Source organism: Phoca vitulina, unplaced genomic scaffold (assembly GCF_004348235.1).
Source record: "Phoca vitulina isolate PV1807 unplaced genomic scaffold, GSC_HSeal_1.0 scaffold8, whole genome shotgun sequence".
NCBI lineage: Eukaryota > Metazoa > Chordata > Mammalia > Carnivora > Phocidae > Phoca > Phoca vitulina.
In genome coordinates, this window is record NW_022589711.1 from 56,863,828 (window position 1) to 56,872,150 (window position 8,323).

At 43.0% G+C, this 8,323-nt stretch overlaps 1 long non-coding RNA gene across 1 annotated transcript; it reads left to right on the top strand.

Annotated features, from left to right (window-relative positions):
• The first annotated feature begins 5,490 nt into the window (after window positions 1-5,490).
• Window positions 5,491-8,071, top strand: LOC116634118. Its single transcript, XR_004299863.1, has 3 exons — window positions 5,491-5,523; window positions 6,626-7,043; window positions 7,676-8,071. It is a non-coding gene; the product is annotated as an uncharacterized LOC116634118 (long non-coding RNA).
• Window positions 8,072-8,323: the final 252 nt, after the last annotated feature.

An 8,323-nucleotide genomic window follows, 5' to 3' on the forward strand; every position in this document is an offset into this window, starting at 1 on the left:
GAAAATCAACATTGTAACCATTGTTGTAATAATGAACAGAGGCAAGAATCACCAATGTATATTAACTAGTAGAGGGAAAATTTTATATGGACTAGGTTATCTACACACTCTTAAAGTATCTCCCTATAGACTACTTAATAATTAATTGTAATTAATTAATCATTACTTATTCATTATCAGAGGGAAATTATAATTAAAAAGCAGAGAAACCTGGAAGACATCACCTTAACCAAGGGATCAGAATTAACATCTTCAATAATGGGACAAATATATACCGTGTATTTCCTGATGTGATACACTGAGGACACAACATCCCTTCTATGGTATTCCTGGGGGAAGGGAGAAAGAATAGACTAACTCCATTATGAGCAAAGATTAGACAAACCCAAATTTGAAGAGCGTTCTACAGAACAACTAGCTTATACTCTTCCAAAATGGCAATTCATGAAAGACAAAGAAAGCCTCAAGAACTGTTCTGGGCTAAAGGACGTTAGAAAGAATTTATAACTGGGGCACCTAGCTGGCTCAGTTGGTGGAGCATGGAATTCTTGATCTTGGGGTCATGAGTTTGAGCCCCATGTTAGGCGTAGAGATTACTTAATAAAAAAATAATAATAATAAAAGGAATTTATAATTAAATGCAATGTGTGATTCCAATGTGACCCTGGACTGAATCTTGGGATAAGGAGGAAAGAATGCTTTAAAGAACTCCACTAAGACAGCAAATTTTGCATATGGAATGTAAATGATATAATAGTATGTATGTGTTAAGTTTTCTGAATTTGAGAACTATAATGTGATTATGTAAGAAAATGTGCTTGTTTTTATGCAACAGACATGAAGTTTTTAGATTGTGAGTGTGTATGTAGGGAAGGGGGGGGATGAAAAAATACCAAAGTAACAAAATATCAATAGTTGGTGAATCTGGACAAAGGGCATATGGTACTTTGTAATTCTTCTGCACTTTTGAAGATAATCAAAATAAAAAGTTAGAAATACTATAAAAATTAAAATTTTCTAGTTATATAAATACCAAGATGATTAGGAAGCAGGAAATTATTAATGTTATTGTTTACCATGAATGCCCAAATGCTAAGGACTGACAGTGTGTGTCCCTTCAAAATTCATACACTGAGATGGTATCCCCTATGTGATGGTGTCTGGAGGCAGGAACTGTGGAGATGATTGGGTTTGGATGACATCATGGGGTGGAGCCCTCAAGATGGGATTAGTGCCCTTCTAAAAGGATTAAGAGACCAGAGCCCTCTCGCTCTCTCAGTTATGGCAGGATGCAACAATGAGGTGACAAGCCAGGGAGAGCCCTCATCAAGAATCCAACCATGCTGGCATTCTGATCTTGGACGTCTAGAATGCAAAACTGTGAGAAATCAATTCCTGCTGTTTAAGCCACTCAGTCTGTGAGATTTGTGCCAGCAACCCTAGCTGATTGAGCACCAAATAACAGGAAACCCAGGTGCTCTCCCAATGGGAAGATAAGGTCTTATCCCTTGCTCATACCTCAAAACAACATTTCCAACAGCATTACGCATAGATTCCCCAAGTGCCCAATTCCCACTCCCACCAGCACTGCATGTGTGCACGCATCCATTTTTCTACAATGGGACTCACCACCCAGGGGATCCCACACCACCTCTGGAGCCCGGGGTCGAGAAGCCAGATGCTGCTTGTGCTGACCCAGCCTTCAGCCCTGAGCCTTCCTCCTTACCATTAGATCCGATCACCTCTGCCTCACACTCTTTAGATCCTGATACCATCAAGGAGGAAAGGTTTCAACAGTTTGAATCCAGGACCGAGTCACTGATCTCCTTAGTTTGTTCATTCATTCCACATGCGGGCTCTGTGAGGGGCCTTGGCAGGCAGCTGATGGGGGACAGGGGAGAACAAGGGCCAGAAACGTCTGCGTGGCTGCAGAGTTGTGATCTGGGGAGAATGTGGGGAAGGAGTACCATGGAAAAGACCTACCAGAGGGGAGAACAGCTTTGAGGAAAAGATAGGAAAGCCACAAGGAGCTGAATTTTGGAAAAAGTAGAGGGTTAAATATTGCGACAGGATATCTGGGTGATGTTTACCAGACAGTAGCTGCTCAGTGTTTGCCGACCAAGTGGGAGGGCTGTAAGATAACCCCTTGGAGGTGATAGTGGAAGCCCGAAGGATTGATAAGCCCACCAGGGCTGAGTTTAGGGCAAGAGTCAAGGACAGAATTCTTGTACTACCTCCATCAGGATTTTATAGACTGGGTGTCAGAGTTCTACACATTTCTGTAATTTTCTAAAGAAAAAGACTCATTCTTTTGTAAGATGGACCCATCCTTTACAAGATGCCGTCCCATCATATCTCTATCTATCGATCTATCTATTGATCTATCTATCTATCCATCTACCTATATAGGCAGTATTTACTCTCCCAGGGCCAGTAAACCCAAGAGAAGCAAGGCTTTCTCATATTATAATTAATATGTGTTATGGCAGTGCATGGGGAATAAAATTAAAGCAATAAAGCTGGTGTTGGTTTTATTCAGTCGGTGTTATTACAGATGACTTTATCTTGACACCTTCCACACTAATCACCTTGAGAAAACTGAGGAGCAACCCACATGGGGATTCAGGTCTGTGGGAAGTGTCGGATGAACTGGGGATTTTCCAGTGTGGTTCAAACAGCTTTAGAAGATGGTTATTGGTGCTTCATTCATCAAACTCCTTCCGAGGACCTACATGTACCGGGTACTAAGTAGCAGGGGAGGTTGAGATGTGAATAAGACAGAGTCCCGACTCATAAAGCACACAGAGCCTGGAGGAGAGGAGCTATTTGTAAGGAGAAAATATAATACATTGTCCTGTGTGTGTATGTGACCAATAAGCCTCTGGTCACATTTTCATCAACTGATCAATAATACATAACGTCGTTTTATGTGTTTCTGTTTAAAGACATCTTATTTAATACACACTGTTAGTTCTTTAACACTATCCTCACCGACACTAACTCATGCCTGAATGGCCCTTCCCTAACACACGCATTTTCAGCCTTCTTGTTCTTAGAAACACTACACAGCACTTTGGCACGATGCTCGGGGGCCATGTCAAGCAGCAAAATCAACAAAAAGCACAAAACTGTGAAACACGTGGCACTAAATAGACAGTGAAAAGTACACTTGTATACAGCATGAGAGCCGAAACAAGAAGCGCTTCATTTGTTTGACTTCAGCCAGGAGCTCAGGCTGCCCCGGGAGACTTGACTTGTTCACCACTGTGCGCATGTCTAGGAATGACTGTGAAAAGAGTAGCGGTATGAATTTGGGGGTTACAAATGAGATTTAGCGAGTAGGTAAACTTGCAAATACAGAATCCCCACCTAATGAAGACTGTCTCCCTCTCTCACTCTGTCTCTCTCTGTCTCCATCTCTCTCTCTCTCTCTGTCACACACACACACACACACACACAGACACGATGCTGTGGGAGCACAGAGGAGAGAAGGCAGCAAACCCTGTCTGCACTGCATTGGAGGCAGGAGGAGGGTTATGTCCTCCAGGATGTAACACCTCAATTATGCCCGTTGCTGGTAATGACCATGTACTTGCTGAACCGAGCAGTTCCTGTTGATGCTGTAAGGGTAAGGGTGGGTGGGAGAGGGGAGAAGACAGCAGGAAGAGGGATGAGAATACAAGGGGGGGGCGGTTAGCCGAGAAGGAGGGAAGACTGAAAACTCTTTCCCTGAATCTGCAGGGAGTGGGTGACCTTTTTACATTTCCTGCCCCTTTCCCACTGCATCAGTATCTTCCAGTTAGGACGTGAACGGAGAACAAAATTTCTGAAGTCATTAGGACGTGAACAGAGAACAAAATTTCTGAAGTCATTTTCTTTCTTTCTAAATTATGAGCATTACCTTGCCGCTTTTCAGTGTTCGAAAACTTCGTTAAAGTTCCTTCACTTTCAAAACACAGTTGAGAAGTCATGGGAGATTCTGAGCAGTACCATTGGCAGGACTGGATGTAAGCTCTCAGGATCCAGGTCCTCAAGGCATCCAGAGAAAATGAGGCTGTTAGGGATTTCTGGGTGGAGACAATAGTCTGCAGCACTCAGAGTTTATTTCTGGGAAATAAATAAACAATAAATCAGCTTTGAGGAATGTCTCTTTAAAGATTTGGTCTTGCATGCCCTGAGCCAGGCCAAAGGGGATGTGCAGCTGAGCTGGGCAGAGACTTCCATGGCACCATCAGAGGAAAAAGATGTGTCAGCCCTTTGCTACTCTGTTGGCAAAAGTGTTAACTTGTCCTTCACTAATTCTCTAGAAAACTTGGAAGTTATCATAATCACAGATTCTTAAAAAGAAGAAGGAAGGTGGGGGAGAAAGAATATGAAGGTTTTTTTTTAAGATTTTATTTATTTATTTATTTGACAGAGAGAGAGCACAAGCAGGGGGAGCGGCAGATGGAGGGAAAGGGAGAAGAAGACTCCCTGCTGAGCAGAGAGCCCAAAGTGGGGCTCAATCCCAGGACCCCGGGATCATGACCTGAGCCGAAGGCAGACGCTTAACCGACTGAGCCACCCAGGAGCCCCAAGAGTATGAAGTCTATGTGGGAAGATGCTCAAAAGCTTAAGAAATTGTCCCTGTAACTTTTTAAAGAACTGGTTTTCTCATCTTAAAAATATGAATAGGAGGGGCGCCTGGGTGGCTCCGTCTGTTAAGTGTCCCACTTTTGGTTTCGGCTCAGGTCATGACCTTAAGGCCATGAGATGGAGCCCCTCATCAGGCTCTGCCCTCGGAGGGGAGTCTGCTTATCTCTCTCTCTCCCTCTCTCCCTCTCCCAAGCCCCTCCCCCACTTGTGCACATACTCGCTCACTCTCTCTAATAAATAAATAAATCGCAAAAAACAAAGAAAATAAGAATAGGAAAATCTCTCTCTGAGGTTTAGTGAAACTGGGGACTTTGAGACACTGGAAATGTTCCTGTCCTCCTACCTGTAAAAAGATGCCCCTCCTACATGTTGTGTGATATACTTTTTATCACAGTATTGAAGTATCCTTAGAGATTGAACAGACCACCCTCCACTTTTTTGAAATGATCTATCACAATCCTGAGAAATTTGATGACCTGCCCAAGATCATGCATCCAGCCAGGGATTGAACCCAAACCCTCCACAGCAGTGCTTTCTTCAGTGAGTGGGTGGTGTTTGTTGTTCTCCTTCATCATGGATCTGGTTGGGTAAATACTCAGATAGATAGACTAATAATCCATTAACTACAGGGAAAAACCAATATACACCCCCATAGCTTTGATCCAACTTCTATTGATGCAAGGGTCCCTGGCTTCTGATGGGCTTACATCAGAGGACAATGACCTCAAGAACTAACTTGTTTTCACCTTTCTCGGTGCGGGCATTGGCCTCATGGGTGGGTGCTTCCAAGTGAGGCCTCTGCAGTGCTGGGTAGTAGAAAGGCCCAGGACTTCTAGCTGGGTAGGCCTGTTGAATGGAATCTGTCACTAACTATGACTTCAGGCACAGGTACAATTTATTTTCTCCAATACTCAGTTCGCTCTTCAATAAAAATGGGGACATGTATATTTTCTAGGACTCAATGAGATCACATGTGATGCATGCTCTGTCAATTTTAAGTCTTAATAGTTGGTAATCTTTTCCTCCTCTTCCTCCTCCTTCTCCTTCTCCTTCTTTTTGGTTAAAAAGTATTTATGCCTATTAATGGTGTTGGGTGAAGGGCTTAGAGAACTCACTACAAGTTATTTAAACTTTTTTTCTCATTAAAAGGATATGATCAAAGCAATTCATGCACATTACAGAAAAATCAAAAAGACAGAAAGTGAAAAAGATGACAATATTCCATTGCATGTTAGTAGTTGATAGATATCTTTCTAGACTTTCCTCTATGCACATATAATATACATGTTATATACAGATAACATCATATGGAGTTACTATATTGTAACTTGCTTTTAAAGTCCAATAATAGATCATGAACATCTTAACATATAAATGAACCCATTTGCACAACTTAATTTTTAATTACTACACAGTAGTCCATTGACAGTGGATTCAGTTATCCAAACCAATTCTCTTTGATGGATATGCAGAGTGTTTCCAATTTTCTGCTGTTATGAACATGCTACAGTTAACATTTTTGTGGGTAAGCCTTTGTCCACACCCTTAATTATTTTCTTAGTACAAATGCCTAGAAATGGAATTACTGGATGAAGGCATTCCCTAATGTGAAAGGGTTTTAAGGACTTGGTTCTCATCAAGATCATTCAAGGTAGCAGTGATGAAAGGCCCCAGCTTCTTCAGGATACCCGTGTCACCAGGGTCAGAGGCAGAAGAATGGACTTGCATGTCCATCCATCCATCCTAATGGGGTTCCAGCTCATGTCTGTGGGCTCTAGCCTGCTTCCCACCCACTCCCCCACTTCACAATTGATCTTCTGTTCTTGAACACCTGCCCCATGGACTTCAGGCTCTAGTAGCAGATATGAACACAGTCTTACAGGGACTATTTATTCAGTCCCCTCAAGAAGGGAGGGGGGGACATAATTGCATAAGCCCGTTCCCTGTAATACCTCCCACTGATTCCGTTCCTCTGGTTGAACTCTGACAGATACAATCATGAACAAAGAAGACCTATTGGAGGTGATGCTGCTGCAGAGACAGAAGTGACTGTGCATACATACAGAGAGGAAGGGATGGATCTGAGATCTATTAAAGATGTAGGAAGTCAAGACTTGGTGACCTATCAAATATGGCAGTGAGGAGGAGAGAGGGGTCAGGAATGCGCCCAGAGGTTTTAGGTGAGGTGACTGGGTGGAGGGATTTTGGATGGGGATGGGGGGTAGGGAGAGCTGGAGACCCACGTTTAAGACTGTTAAATCGGAGAGGCTTGACAAATCTCTAAGTGCAGATTTGTAAGAGGTGTTGGATACATGGAACTGCAGCTTGTAGGGGATGAACAGGACCATCATCGGTACCACATGGAGGCTAACACCATGGGAGTCGGTGAGCTCCCTCTGGGAAAGCAGGTAAGGTAAGACAAATCTCTAAGTGGAGATTTGTAAGAGGTGTTGGATACATGGAACTGCAGCTTGTAGGGGATGAACAGGACCATCATCGGTACCACATGGAGGCTAACACTATGGGAGTGGGTGAGCTCCCTCTGGGAAAGCAGGTAAGAAGAATCTGAGATTGAGAGGCTGTAGAGGAGAAAGCCAGATTCTCTGGATGAGGGAAGATTGAATTCAGAAAAGAAAGGGGGGTGGTCAGAGGGTCAGATGCCGTTAAGAGCTTGAACCAAAAAAAGGGCTAAATATGGGTCCACTGGATTCAGTACCCAGGAGGTCCCTGGTGACCATTGTTGATAGAAGTTTCAGTGGGGTGGTGGGGGTAGAAGCCAAATTGCAGAAAAAAAAGATGGGACTTCAAGAAGTTGAGACAGGACCACTATCTTTGAAGTCTTGGCTGTAAATAGAAAAAAGTAATACATGAGGAAGAGGAATACAGGATTGAGGAAGGACTTCTTCAGAAATGGAAAAAATTTGAGTAGGTTTGCTGAGGGTACGGGCCCATTTGAGAGGGATGATTAGAAAGAGAGCAGAAGGGGGAAACTATGGAAGAAGACCACTCCATCGGTTGACTTTGTGGATTAATTTGTCAGGAGGAGCATTCAAAGTGAGGAGAGTGGAGAAGAAACTCCCTGGGATGCTTTGGAGATGGCTGGAGGAGACGGAGACAGAGAACAAACTCCACATGGGAGGTATACCAAGCATACCAAATGGGAGGGATATCACAGCCTCACGGAGAGAAGAAATCGTATAAGAAGGAGAAACAAACCAGTGCATCCGTGGTTTTGGCAAATAAGGAGGTTACTGACAACCTTTGTCCAGAGTAATTTCATTATATTGGTGTGAACCCCAGCCAAAGTATAGTGGATTGAGATGTGATAGAAATGTGATCAATTATCTTTTATTTACCAAGGCAGATATAAGTTAGCACTTTGTGGGAGATCATGGCGACTGATGGCAGAAGGTCTGTAAGTGGGCACTCTGGTGTCTTGGCAGTGCAATTTGGTAAACTCTGTTTGGAAAGCAATTTGACAGTAAATGCCAATAACCTTCAAATATTCATATTTTGGAGTATTCTATTTCTAAGACTCTACCCTTAGAAGGTATTCATAAATACTGGAAAATTTTATGCCTAATAATATTTATCGTCAGGCCACTTATAACTGCGAAAAGGTGGGAACCACCTAAACTTCTGCCAAGAGAGAAGAGTTTAAGTAAACTATGGTATGTTCGTTTGCTGA